The following is a 13,933-nucleotide window of genomic DNA, read 5'->3' on the forward strand; positions in this document are numbered from 1 at the left end:
TATTTTCTCACAAACAGAAAGCAAACCAGGTGGCTCAGCTTTTTATGGCAGCTAAATTCGGCGGCTGTGACACCGTCACTGGCTTTCTGTGCTGCGACGACTCCAGTTCTGTCCCAGATTGTCCGTCACTCTGCCTGCACTCTCATCCTTTTAAACTGAAAATGCAGAAGAAAACTGGCAGTTTTTCCTGACTGCTGGATGACTTTTTATATTTATTGCTATTGACCTTCTCTGCTGGAATATATTTTTGATTAATAAATAAACCTAGGCTTTTAAAAGTAATCAAGTAACTAAATAATGGTTATATATAATCACGTAAAATAACCCTAAGACAACAAACAAATCACACATTTCTAATAACCACAACCATTATCCTGAATTTCATTCCAGCCCTTCTGTTATAAATTTTGCATTTTAATAGAATCATGGAATCACAGAATGGTTTGAGTTGGAGGGACCTTAAAGATCATCTTGTTCTACCCTTCTGCCATGGGCAGGGACACCTTCCACTATCCCAGGCTGCTCTAAGCCTGCTCTAATCCAGCCTGGCCTTGGACACTTCCAGAGACCCAGGGGCAGCCACAGCTTCTCTGGGCAAACCTGTTCATGGTGTGAAAAATTACAGAGTGACTCAGTTACCTGAGTACATGACCTGAGTGGCCCTTCCAACCTGAAAAAGGCATAAAACCCTCACAAAAGTCAGTTTACTCCCTTGCCCATGGTGGTGCAGTCATTCTTCTGATTTGGTAGTCCAATGGCTGTGTGAAGACTTCAGAGCAGCCAGAGGATGAGCTGAAACAGAACAAGAGTATGTTCAGTTTACTTGTAAAAAAGCAAACAGATGAAAGAAGACAAATGAGAAGAACATTAACTCCATGAATTCAGGCATACCTGTAGAAAAGCCTAGGAGTAAGTACTTCCAGATTAATGCTTCACTCTTTCTTACTCTGAAGGCTCTTTGGTATCACTTTCCCAGTGGTATCACTTTTTCCCCAGTGGTCAGTCATATTTCCTAGGATATTCTATTCAAGTATTTTCTGCTTAGCTCTCCATTCATCAGCTGAGAATCTGGCCTGAAACATCCATCTCCTGGAAATGGAGCTAAGCAGGTTCAAACACACTCACTTCCCAAAACACAGAAGCTCCTGTAACCTCCCTGTATTTTCTCTCCCTTCACTATTCTCTCCAAGTGAGACTTTGCCACTCAAGCATGGAGGAATAAACGTTTATTTTAGCTGCTCAAACACTACCACTAGAAGAACAAAGAAAACCCAAATACAAACACTTACTTGCCCAAGGCTTCCAGACATGCATAACACAGAAAATGCTCTGCTGTCTGTGTGAGGCGAGGTGTGGAATGACAAGTCTTTCTTGTATCACCCGAGTTTAGTCGGTAGGCTGCTCCTGATTATAGTTAATCATACATTTAGCAACATTAGCACATGTACTGTCAGTGACTGCCTGCCAAGGGAACTGGCATGCAGAATCTAGCTGCGTGTCAGGAGCTATTAACCAAACAATTTGAGACGTGGACTATGGAATTGCCCAAAATGTGGTGAAAAAGGAAGGGACAAGGCAGGAACGCAGTGCAGAGAGGGCGACATCACTGCCTTTGAAGGGCAGTTGTTGGATAACTCTGTAGTAGCTGCAGAAATGTCACACATGCTCTGTTAAATACGCCCCACTTTCAAAGGTAAGCCACAGCCTGGATTCCCATGGAGCTGAACTGGTAACACCAAAGTTCCTAACTGGAGGGAACAAATCTGCCTTTCTTTCCTCCCAGATCCATGGGCTCCTTCATTGCAACACAGCTGCCTCCCTGAGGAGCTCCACACTTCGTAAGGATTCAGCGCATGCCTTTCACAGGAAAATGGTTCACAATGTGCTGTTGAAACCCTGGAGAGGAAAGCTAAAGAGTGGAACAGGGGTGGGGTGAGTGTGAGCACAGCTTGAGGCCTTGTAAACATTCCTCCTCCCAAGAGACTGACACATGAATGCAAAAAACCAATCCTTCTCTCTGCCTTCCTTGTTGTACCCTGAAACAACCGTGCTGCTCCAGTGCTCTGCCCTGTGACACAGGCCTGCCTAGCTGGGGAAAATAAACCTCTCTCAGGAGATTCAGGTCACATGTGAGTGGATTTCCTGCTGCTGGGAGCTCTTTGGAACATTTCACTGTGTGTCCTGTGTCCACCTTCACCAGAGTGTTACAGTCGTATTACAACCAGAAACCAAGCAGGACCCCGGTGTACCTGCTCCTTACCTAACAAAGCTTAAATGAAGGCACTGATTGGCTTAACGCACTCAGTGCTGCAGAGAAAAACCCTCACCTTTGAGGCAACAGTAATTACTAGTAAATTTATTCTATTGTGATCTTCTTCTTCCTTGTTTGACTTTCATCATGTGCAAGATTTGCTCTTAAAGGTCTTTTCCAACCTTATTGATTCCTGAGATTAGAACACGCTTAAGATTTGTTTAATAATTTAAATGTTTGGGCTCTTTTAAAGAAAATTTATTTTCTGTCACTGAAGAAGGAGCCATAACATTAACAGACCCTGGCTTACGCTCGTTTGTGCCAGGAAATGCAGCTTTTGCAACTTTCATTTTGATTAAACTTTTACAGTTTATTTTATGAGAAGTTTCAGATGCGTGCATTAGTTACCAAGATTTGTGTTCTGTGTTTGAAAATTCCAATTACACTTTGTAATTAAAAGCCTTAAGTGACAAATTTTAACCCACGGCTCCATAGAGAGGAACCCAATAAATGTTCCTGGAGCTGCAGGCCTGGACCAGCACAACAGCATTGCCTGTGAGCACGGGTGCTGCTCCCTGCTGAAACAGGTGAGCTGCTCATGGTTCTGCCTCATTCCTCCTTCTTATTCTCCTTATTGGAATGTAATCCCTAGCTAGAGGCACACAGCTTCCCAGGGAACAGCTTTGGGGTCATGTGTCAGGGCCAGGGATCAAGTGAACACATTACTAAATTGGGAGAAGGGTGCAAGACAAAGCAAAACTTCGTAGAAATCCCAGGATGGTTTGGCTTTGAAGGGACTGTCAAACTCATCCCGTCCAACCCCCTACCGTGGGCAGGGACATCTTCCACTGTCCCAGGCTGCTCCAAGCCCCAGCCAGCCTGGCCTTGGACACTGCCAGGGATCCAGGAGCAGCCACAGCTTCTCTGGGCACCCTGTGCCAGGGCCTGCCCACCCTCCCAGGGAACAATTCCTTCCCAATATCCTATTTAACCCTTCTTCTGGCACTGGGAAGCCATTCCCTGTATCCTGGCACTCCAGGGCCTTGTAAAGAGTTTCTCTCCACCTTTCTTGTAGGCTCACATCATGTGCATTCCTTCTTTTCAGGCTTCTCCACCAGTCTCCTCCTATTCCCTCTCCCTCCTCATCCCCTAAATTCCATACCACCAAACGAGTGCTACTTTCTTCCTGGAACCAGCATGTTCACAGTGTAACCAAAATCCCAGAGCCCAGCTGGACAATTAAGGAAACAGAAAACACTTGCTGACACTTCTGCTGCCAAATTTTTTCAGACTTGTCAAACCTTTTCTACAAGGAATTCCTAGTAAGTTTTGGGTGGGGTTTTTTTGGCTTTTTGGGGTTTTGGTTTTTTGTTTGGTTTTTTTTTTGTTGTTTGTTTTGGTTTTTTTTAACTGTTCTGTTATTTTCTTTTAAAGTGGATTGCTGGTTTTTTGGAACCATTACCAGATCCACTTCTCATTTCCAGTTAACTGCATGGTTGGGTTTTTTTGTTGGACAAGTTTCTGGGCTGCCCATGTCATCTGTAAATAAGAAGAGCATGCCAAGAATCTCAGTACTAAATCATCTCTGCTGCTAAGATGGAAAGACAGCAGAAAATGAAAACACCAGACACCAGTTCTCTGAGAAGAATATACTAAACTTCAAGCACAGTGTAAATTAAACGTTGTGACTCTTAGTGTCCTAATTGTCTCCACTAAATACCTACTTACATGCACACCAGGAGACACAATTTATCCCTAGTTTTAAGTAACTTCCCCTATTCAGCTCACAAAGAAAAGCATTTCACATTCATAATACAACACAAAGAGAGAAATTATTCAACTTTAAAAATCTGTCATTTCCGAAGAACAGGCTGAAAGATGTCAGAACACGTTTGGTGCTTTACCAAAGTTCATTAGTGCCCTAGAAATAGGATGCTGGGACTGAATGGCCAACACCAGGTGCTTCTGAGGAGCAGCAAAGGGCTTCCTCAAGGCAGTCAAAAGTAAGCCACCTTTCTTAAACTCTTAAAATTGCAATAAGTTTTCAGGTATGTAGTCCAAAGTTTGTATGAAACTTCCATTACTCTCTTATATACGATATATATAGTGTAATACATTATACCCAGTTCAGGCTCACATAAACTATTTATATATTTATGAAACAATATTTTGCAGAGATGGTGTTTCCATGAAGTGTGTTTGATCCCTCTGATCATGTTTTATATTACGTGGAGAAAACTCCCAGTAGTACAGGAATGTTGCCTACAAACCATGGCACTGCAACAATAAGATTCTTTCAAATATTGTGAGCATTTTTGGCTTTGAACATTTTTGGCTTTGATTAATTTGTAGTGTTGTCACACAATATATAATGGGATATTCTGCCTATGATTAAGCAGCCTTTCCAAAAACTCTCACTATAAACAAAAAATCATACTAATCTCTTAGTCTCCATGAAGTCTTGAAACAGCTAAAATATGGCCAAAATATGGAAAGAATAAACAATTTCCTTTTAAAAAGGTGTTAAGTCCCTCATTTTAAATTAATATCCCTACCTCCTGTTATCACGGGAGAAGGAGCAAAGGCAAGGGGCCCCTCTTGGCTTCACAGCAAAAAATGGTAAGAGACCTTTTCAGATCCATTCTTATTCACTGCTTCTCCACAGTGAACAGCATCAATCCTTTTGCTCTTTCATAGAAAAGTTTTTCCACATCCCTAATCTTTCTTGTTATCCCTCCCTGCTCACCGTGCTTTAACCTGGCCAAAAAAGCCATGATAAGCTCCAAAACTAAGTGGAATGACTTGGAAGTGCCCATTTTACGCTCCGAGAGCAGACACCTGCCCACCATACAGAAGGATGTTCTTGCTTTCTGGTTTACCCCTCACTAATGGGTACTTTTAGAGATAATTTAGTTCAGCACTACCAGATAAAGCCCTTTAGCTAGGGCTATAAAGAACATCAGAAAAGATTACTCTAATGATGCCTGAATGTCAAAAATCTGTGGCATCATCCTCAGTCTAAGGCAATCAATGGGAAAACCTGCACATGGCATCCTTTGCCTGCACCCCAAAATCTGCCTGGCTGTCCAGAGGAAAAAGGGCAGAGAAGCAGAAAAGTTTCTGCCTGCCTGCAAGATGCCCTGTGATTTTTTCAATCTCAGTGTGGTGTCTTTCTGGACAAAATCTTATGAAGCAATATGAGGCATTTCTTCCTGCTTTCACACCTGTTTGATTTTCTTTGCTGCATTTGTGCACACCTGGAAGAACTGCCCTGAACAAGCTGATGCAGGAACATATGAACACTTAAGAGAGGTAATGACTGACATGGGTGCACTGTTCTCCAAATGCATCAGTCTGAGGAAAATACAGAGCCTTTCCAGTGCCCATTCGAGGGAATACACAGCAGAATGACATAATCAGAAACAGTATTTCCCAAGTGCACAAGTAAGAAAGGAATGATCTTAAAGGCACTGATCACTGCAGCAGGGGAAGGAGAACAACATTAACATTTTGAAGAACGAAGAGTTTTTGAGGACTATTTGCCATAAGGCACCTTAGACCGTTTGTGAGATAAGGGCAGCCTCTTGCCTTTAAAAAACCTCCTGCTGATAAAACCAAGAGCAGAAATCAAGGGGCTTAAAAGCACCCTGAAGTGTGTTACTGAGTAGGGACAGGCTTGTGTGGGCCTAAGTGCTTCACACAACCCTTGTTGTCATTGGCAGGGACTGAAGAGTGCCAAAGTCCCTTAAACACCCACTTAGACATTTCCAACTAGTACACAGAGAATATATTCCAGATTGGCTCTCCAGACACAGTTCCTAATGTTTCAGGAGCCAAACCCAGTGCCCAGAACTGGAAGAAGCTGCGGTCATCCTTAGGTCATAACTTGCATTTTTCAAAATGCCTGCTTGGTTTTTTCCCCCACTCCTCTGCTGCCATTGATTAAAACAAATGGGTGGAAGCAGGCAGACACTGGATCCTTTGGGACCCGGGCAGGTGATCTAAGCACTTTGCTTCCTGACCATTTAACAAGGCAGTTTCTGTAGCCAAACACAAACACAGAGGTCAAGAACTAATGTGGTTGGGTGTTTCTGAACTTGAGGTTTCACCTGCTCTATGCTGTTATCCCTCCTGCCTTTTGTTTTGACAACATAGAATGGTTTGGGCTGGAAGGGACCTTGAAAATCAGCCACACAAACATTTTGGATACCATCATTGCTAATGAGGCTTCACACTTAATTACATTTTTTCTGCTTTAAGCTTTTCATTATATTAAATGCTACCATGAGTCTTTTAAAGAAAAGAAAGAGAACTCCGTATGAACAGTAGCTTCATTTAGACAGAGATTACCCAGTCTGAATTTGTAAATAGATTAGAAAATAAATATTAATAAGATTAGTCTATATGGGGAAATAAGAAGGATCTATGAATAACGTTGCCCTGCATAATTGAACACACAGACCTATCACGCTGTTAAGGGAACCTGATTATGTCTGATTTGCAAAACCGGAGAGAGTAAAATAATCAAACTGATTAATAAATGAAGTGGGGCAAAGTTATCTGTTCTTAGCTCCTTGCTTTGTTCCACCAAAGCCTGGCACCCCCAGCATTGACATGCGCAGCCACCTGCTCCTCCACCGCAAACATTCCAGCTGTGTTTACCCCTACTCAGCAAAGAGGAACAAAACGCAGCACTGTAGGATAGGCCAGACTGGAATACAGCAGGAATACTTCAACTCAGGGGAGTTACAGCGCAGCATCTTTCCCATGTGCTTCAGGAGGGTTATGTACAACTGCAGCAAAGCCAGGACAGGCCAGTGCCAATGGCACCTGTCAGTGAAGACATTCCCTGGATCCCACAAGCTCAGGCATTCAGTGACTCTATCCAGGCTAGCAATAAAACAGACCACCACATATCCCTAGAAAACCCAGCAGTGTCTTAAGAGAAGAGGATGTTTATTTTCTTTACAAGGTATTGACTGTTCGAGGAAACAATTAAAGCGTGCATGACTACAGCAGCAAGGAAAATCAGAATTTTCCATTATCTTTATAATTAATTTAATTTCCTGAACTTGGTTTGGGTTTTTTATTTAATTTACTGACAGGCACAATATTCAGTGATGCAATCTTCATGCTTCTAAAAGCAAAGGAGTTATGCCAGTTATGCCATACTCTTTACCAGAGGCTGTTTATTAAGCATTTCCCTTTTATGGAATTTATTTGCTGCATGAAAGCAAATGAAAATGTAAACCTTGAGGGAAGGAAACAGAATCGGTGAAAAAAATGTTACAGTTTCAACTGCCATTAGCAACATCCTGGAATCTGAGCACTAGACCCATTTAATTTTTAAAAATTATTATTTATTTATTCATCTTTCTAAGAACCCTGTCTACAAAGGTACAAAGGAGATCCTGCTTTGAAAGAAGTCTACTCCAAATGACCCTGTTGTTTTTCTGTAGAAACCCTGTCTGGCTCCTTCCAGGTGGGTATTGAATGAGAGAGATGAGGCCAAGAAGGAAATGGTGCCTTGCTGTGAAGGCAGGTGTGGAATGATGAAAAGAGCACAGGGAGGAACAACTCAGAGGTCCTTTTACAAATGAGACTTTTCACAGAGGGCCACAGAGTTTTCAGTGATCTGGGTCCTGGAGGGGCAAGTGGGCTGCTGCACAACCAGTCTGCTCCTGCAGAGCTTACTTAGAGTATTTACCAGTAACTTTCTCCTACAGAATTATCCTGGAGACTCTACGGGATTAATATTGGTACTTTACCCTTGTGCTTTTCATATCAGAAAATTAAATTCATAAAGCACTTCCATTTCATAATTGCTTGGTATCCTAATTTAGCAATCTGCAAACATCTACAAAGGGAAATACAATCTCAGAATATAGCAAATGGGGTTTGAGTATTTTAATAAAAGCCCACTTTGAGCTAAAACCAGGCAGTTTAGAGCCATGCTGGTCCCTTCTCCTGTGCTATGCACTCAACAAGATGCTACAGCTATTACAGAAAAAAAGAATAGCAGTGACAGACACTGTGGCTTGTGTTATTGAGGAGCCCTATAGTGCACTGGTCCTCTAAATTACATGCAGGAGTTGTCTCTACTCTTAGGTAACAGTGTTTGGATTTATAGGTGGTGCTCTGAGGTCGCAGGAAACTTTCTCATTGCTTGCTCCAGAATGCTGAAGCTGACTGGGAGAGGGGGAGCAAGGCAGGAGACTGCTCACACCAGTCATGACCCAAACCACAGGCAGGGAGACTGTTTTCTTTTCTTCTCTTCAGTTAAGCTAGACAACTTCTTCTCACATTCTGGTAGCATTATATAAAGTCCTTGAAATAGTCTAACCATCACAAAGGAATTAAAGCTCTTCGGGGTACGTACCACATTTTCTCATTTACTTGGGCTTTGTAAATGCTGGCTCGACCGGGCTTCGACCTTCGTGGTGGTTTTGAATGTCACAGCAGCACAAACAACAGAAAATTACAACAGTCACTGCACAAACATTGTGCATACAAGTAGAGGAATGGCAAAGTGAGACCCAGTTAACCATCAGCACAGATGGGAGAAGCTGCAACTCGAATTGAAAGAGTTCAATGGTTCTGGATCCCAGCAGCTGCTGGATTCACAGAACAAGATGAAAAACCCCAAGCTGAATGGAGCAGGAAAGAGATGCAGCAAGACATTGAAATAGATTCTCCAGAAACAGGAACAGCAGGTGTCCTGGGTTGCAGTGTATTCTATTATCATCCTCATGAGCTGTTGAAATCAGGTAGGGCAGTATTTCCTTGCCTCCTCCCCCCAGACTATCTTTCTGTTAATGGCCCATCATTGTCCTGCCACATGACTCAGAGATAACTCCCTCCGGACTATCTTCTGTTAATCAGCCTAATCAACACCTGGCCTCATGACTCATTACCCCATTGTGAGATGCTCCACCCAGAGGGAGGAACCAAGCATCCCATCGTGGATATAATCTGGGACTCTGAACACCAGAGACAACCCTTCCCACTGGATTTCCAGAGGACAGGAGCTACACAGCCACCATTGGGCTTCCTGAGGAAGAGCAAACTCTTTTACTACAGGATCACTGCTTCAGAGGATTGCAGCCACCATTCTACCAGACTGCTACCACCACCCTGCCTAACAGGGTGTCAAGTTGTACCTTGACTCTGTCAGTTTGAACCAGTGTTTTCTTTTACTTTTTTCTTCCTTTTCTTTAATTTCCATTAAATTGTTATTCTGACTTGGTGCCTCCCACTGGTTTGTTTACAAACTAGTACAGCAGGGAAAGAATTGCACCACTAATCTGGAGCAATGCCAGCAGTGAAGCTGAGGGAAGGTGGATCTCCTTTACTGAAACCATCATTTACAGGCTCCATCATTCTGCCAACTTTGCTTCTAAGGAAAGAAGCTTTCTGTTCTTAATGTTCCTGGGAGAAGCTAAACCACAGATTTCTGGCGATATGACTGCAAAGACTGAGGATAACTCAAAATTTGTTTTAGAACTTGCATGTGTCATCATGGCCTGGCTGCAGTTTGCAGTAGTAGCTTCACTGGTTTCTCAAGTGTTTGGATTTTATCCAGTGATAGAAGAATCCTGACTGAGCCCTGAACTGTAATGCCCTGAAAAGCCCCATACCCTTCTTGAAGAGGAGATCTGGGTCTAGAGGGCACTGCTCTTAGCCAGACTGCCATGCTATGGAGAACATACAGTCAAGGACAAGAAGTGTGCAGGAGCTGCTGCTACTGCAGTCATACCCAGCACAGAGAAACAGGATATGGCCAGGGGTGTTTGCCACTCTGTCCAGAGTCTTACAAGGACCTCCTGATGCAGATTGCTCAGGTTTCCATATCTGACAATCTATGCTTCTCTGTCCCTCCCCATTCTGCTGAAGTTTTGCTTATTTAAATACATTTATTGTGTGCATAAGGCAAAATTCATTCAGCACCACTGATTTTGAAGAGTTTGGGAGGAAGAAGGAGCCAAGAAATAGAGGAGTGGTCTGCTGGAATCTAGTGAAAAGGAGGAACGGTAAAGGCAAAGGACAAGCTGACAGACACTAACACTTGTTTTCATGAGTTTACTAAACTAGATGTATTTTTTACAGACAATAACACAAATATATCATATAGTAGAAAAGAACTTGATAAGGTATGAACTTACCACAAATTACCCACACATGTCTGAGTGCAGACTCTTCCTAATCACAGACAACAGCTTCCAGCATCAGGGTCAACAGCCAAGAACCCGGAAACCTGGGGAGTTTTATGTAAGTGCCTGCCCCCAGGTGTGAGTTGGAAGATGCTGTTCCAGGGACCCTGATCAGCCAGGAGATGCTGTGAGCTCTCAGAGTTGCATGACCTCTTGCTAAGAGCCAAAACTAGAAAAGCTGCTGGCAAGGCTGGAACAGCCAGGTAGAGCAGTGGGTGTCAGGGAGCAACAAGGTGTCATGAAACAAAAACAGGTCACCTCACAAAAACAGCTTAAATCAGGCAAGCCTGAACAATTCCAGGCTGGAGTCAGGGAGGAAAGCAGCTGGTCTGGCAGTGGCTTAAGCAGATGAAGGTGCACTGAAAGTGCTGTGTGTACCAAGGAATTGGCAGTGCCTGCTACTCGACCTGCCATGGTACAATCCACTGCTGCCCTCCAGGGTAAATCTTTTTGCTAGGTTAATTTGAGCATGCAAGCACAGCAGATTAACTCATTGCCAGGGACAGAGGGGTTCATTTTCCTAGGCACAAGCTGAGCTCAAGCGGTCACAGCACTTACCCCAGTCTGAGTTCTGGTCCCTGCACACTGAGCACCAGCACAAAGCCCACCTGTAGAAGTGCTCCTAGAGCACCCTTCAGCACTGGGGTTTTGCTGTTTTCCAGCTGGAGAGCTGGACTGAAGGATTTTATAGGGATCCCCACCCATCTAATGCGATTCTGTTGCTGACAGCCAAAGCCAAGCAGCAGAATACAAAACACAAGTGAGGAGTGGGCAGAAGAGACGTAATTTTTTTTTTCTTTTGAGCCTTAAGCCTAACTTTAGAAATCCAGACTTTTCTCAGAAGGTGGTGACTCCGTCAGAAAACTGACTTCACATTTTTAAAACAGCCTTAGTGCCTGCCCACAGGAGGATGCCAAAGCTTTCATCACCGTTATCACTTCTCATCCTTTCCACTCATTTCTGCTTTGCCACTGAGGGAGCGGGTGAATAAATTACCTCCATTTTCAAACCCAGGCTGTGTCATTTTTCTTGAGTGTTAGTTCCTAATAGCATTTTCCTTTTTGTAATACCGCTATCAATTTGAGGCCCAGTTCTGAAATCAGAGAGATACAGAGAAGCGCTCCTTACTCTAGTCAGTGAAGCAACAGAGATGTATAGTCACAATCAAGCCCGTTAAATATAGAAGATGAAACTCAGTCTTTCCTCTGTCCCTCTTGAATACAAGGTACCAGATGGAGGATTTGGAGTGTCTAAAGAAAAGTTCTGGTTCAAATGCAGCCCTCGAAGAGTTTATGGCATACAAGAAGTCAACTGTGCTCTGACACTCAGATGCGGATCCCAGCCTTCTGTTTGCAGATCACTGGAGTTCACCTGACTGTTTTCAAAGCACTCATTAAACCTTCAAAAAACAGCTGAGGGAAGCAAGCAATGTTTAGAGAGGTGTGAAAGAATACATACTAATCAATTCAAGGGTATGTACAAATCAAATTAAGGGTATGTACAAACCAAAACAGCTCAACAATTACTTAATAATTCCCTTACCTCATTTTTTTCACAATTTCTGTAAAGGTTGCAGCTATAAGCAACATCTATATAAGTATAAATAATATATTTTTATATATTTACATTATTTATATCTATTTATTCTGCTACTGTTTTTTGCTTTTGGAAGCAGGCGTATTCCTAGCCCATGGGACAGCAGTGCAGCAGTCATCCAGAGCGAGATGCAGTCAGGATGATTATAGCACACAGCCACAAGCACTTGAGCAGTTGGATATCATAAAGCCATGCAGAGTTAAATTAATCCCTAGCCTGGAAAAAAATGCTCAGTGCAATCAGGAGATGTAGCGTGGAGTCACTGCCAAATCCTGTTCCCCAAGATGCTATTCCTTCCAGTTCCAGTGATTCCACATAACTTTCCTCCACATTGACTCTGCCAGATCAAGGATCAATACTGACTTTTCAGACCTCACCCAGTTCATCGTTTAGGCATAACATGGGTAACAAATTAACCGCCAAGGGCCAACACAGAAGAAGAGATCTCCTTCCTCTCCTTGTTCTGCCAAATAAATCCAGTGTGAGGAGATTTCCTGCTGCAGTGTTGCCAGATCAGAGGCCATCAGGAGCAGCTTGTGTGTGACTGTGGCATATGCTGGAAGCTGCATGTAGAGAAACAACCAGAAAAGAATGCATAACTTCAAAACTTTACGTAAAGCATAAAACCAGTCCACCAAGGCAGCGTTGCCTTGGTTTGGCTCTGTGTGTGTTGTTGGGGTGGTTTTTAAATAAATACTTCTCAAGACTTACATGTAAACCTTCCATCACAAATGGAAATCAGATTTTTTTTAAAACTAGATTTATTATTTTACTCTCTGTAATTAAGCTGCTGTGTCAGACTTCTGACTAGACTAAAGCCCATCCTTTGAAGAAAAGTTGTAATATGAGGACTTTCACCAACAGCATTAGTCTTTCTCTGAAGCAACATGGCCCATGAAACTAAAACCAGTTTCAGTCCAAACCTCCATCACACGCTTATGTTTACACATTAAAAATCAAGTTTTCCACACAATTCCATTTGTATTTCTTTGCAGATATGCAAGTTCACTAAAAAGTAGATGGAGTCTGACTCTACTTTTCAGAGTGAGTGTTTCATGACAATTTTAGTCCAGATCAAAATCTGAAAAAGTCTCCAACCCCTTCAAATATTGCTCATGTTTCCTTGTCACTGACTTTGAGGAAGTTTGGAATAATTTCTGATGCAATCAGTGCTTTTTATGCTGTCAAACATGATGACAGCACAGCTCCATTGATGATACTTGCTGATGGGTGGTACAAGATTGGATTTGCCAGGGCAGACACATTCCTAGCACACATCCATCTGCAATCAGAGGAAGCAGTAGGAGAAAATTCCAGAAACTTTCCCAAACCACACAAACAGCAAGCAACAGCAGACAGAGGGCCATGTGTAGTGAAACTTTGTTCACAAACCCAATATAATCCCTCAGCCAAAGATGCATTACACACTGCAGCTGGAGTCTAAAGAGCAGTTTGGCATCTAATCCTGAGACAGACCTGCAGGGCAAAATCCTTCCCCATGGGTAACATCCACTCAGGAAGCTCACGTGACTCCTGCTCCTGGGTCTATGCAGGGGAGCCAGGGTTCACTTTCACTCCTTTTATCCAAAAGGTGATGTGGAAATCTGACAAGTTCACAAGTGAAAACCATCTGAAATGCACATTTTTGTCAGGCTTGGCTGTGATTGTCATTACATTGCCAAGAAAGTTGACCTTTCAAGCAGCATCATCAACACCTATTAGAAGAGCAAAGGTATTGGCAAGGCTGATGCCAAAAGATTTTTACTTTCATGTACTCATAGCTCTGTAGACTATTATTGTATAGTCTATTATTGTATTGTATAGTTATAGTTTCTTAAGCTAAGCCCGGTACTTCATTAGACAAACACATTGCTGA

Source organism: Corvus moneduloides, chromosome 8 (genome assembly GCF_009650955.1).
Source record: "Corvus moneduloides isolate bCorMon1 chromosome 8, bCorMon1.pri, whole genome shotgun sequence".
Classification (NCBI taxonomy): Eukaryota; Metazoa; Chordata; class Aves; order Passeriformes; family Corvidae; genus Corvus; species Corvus moneduloides.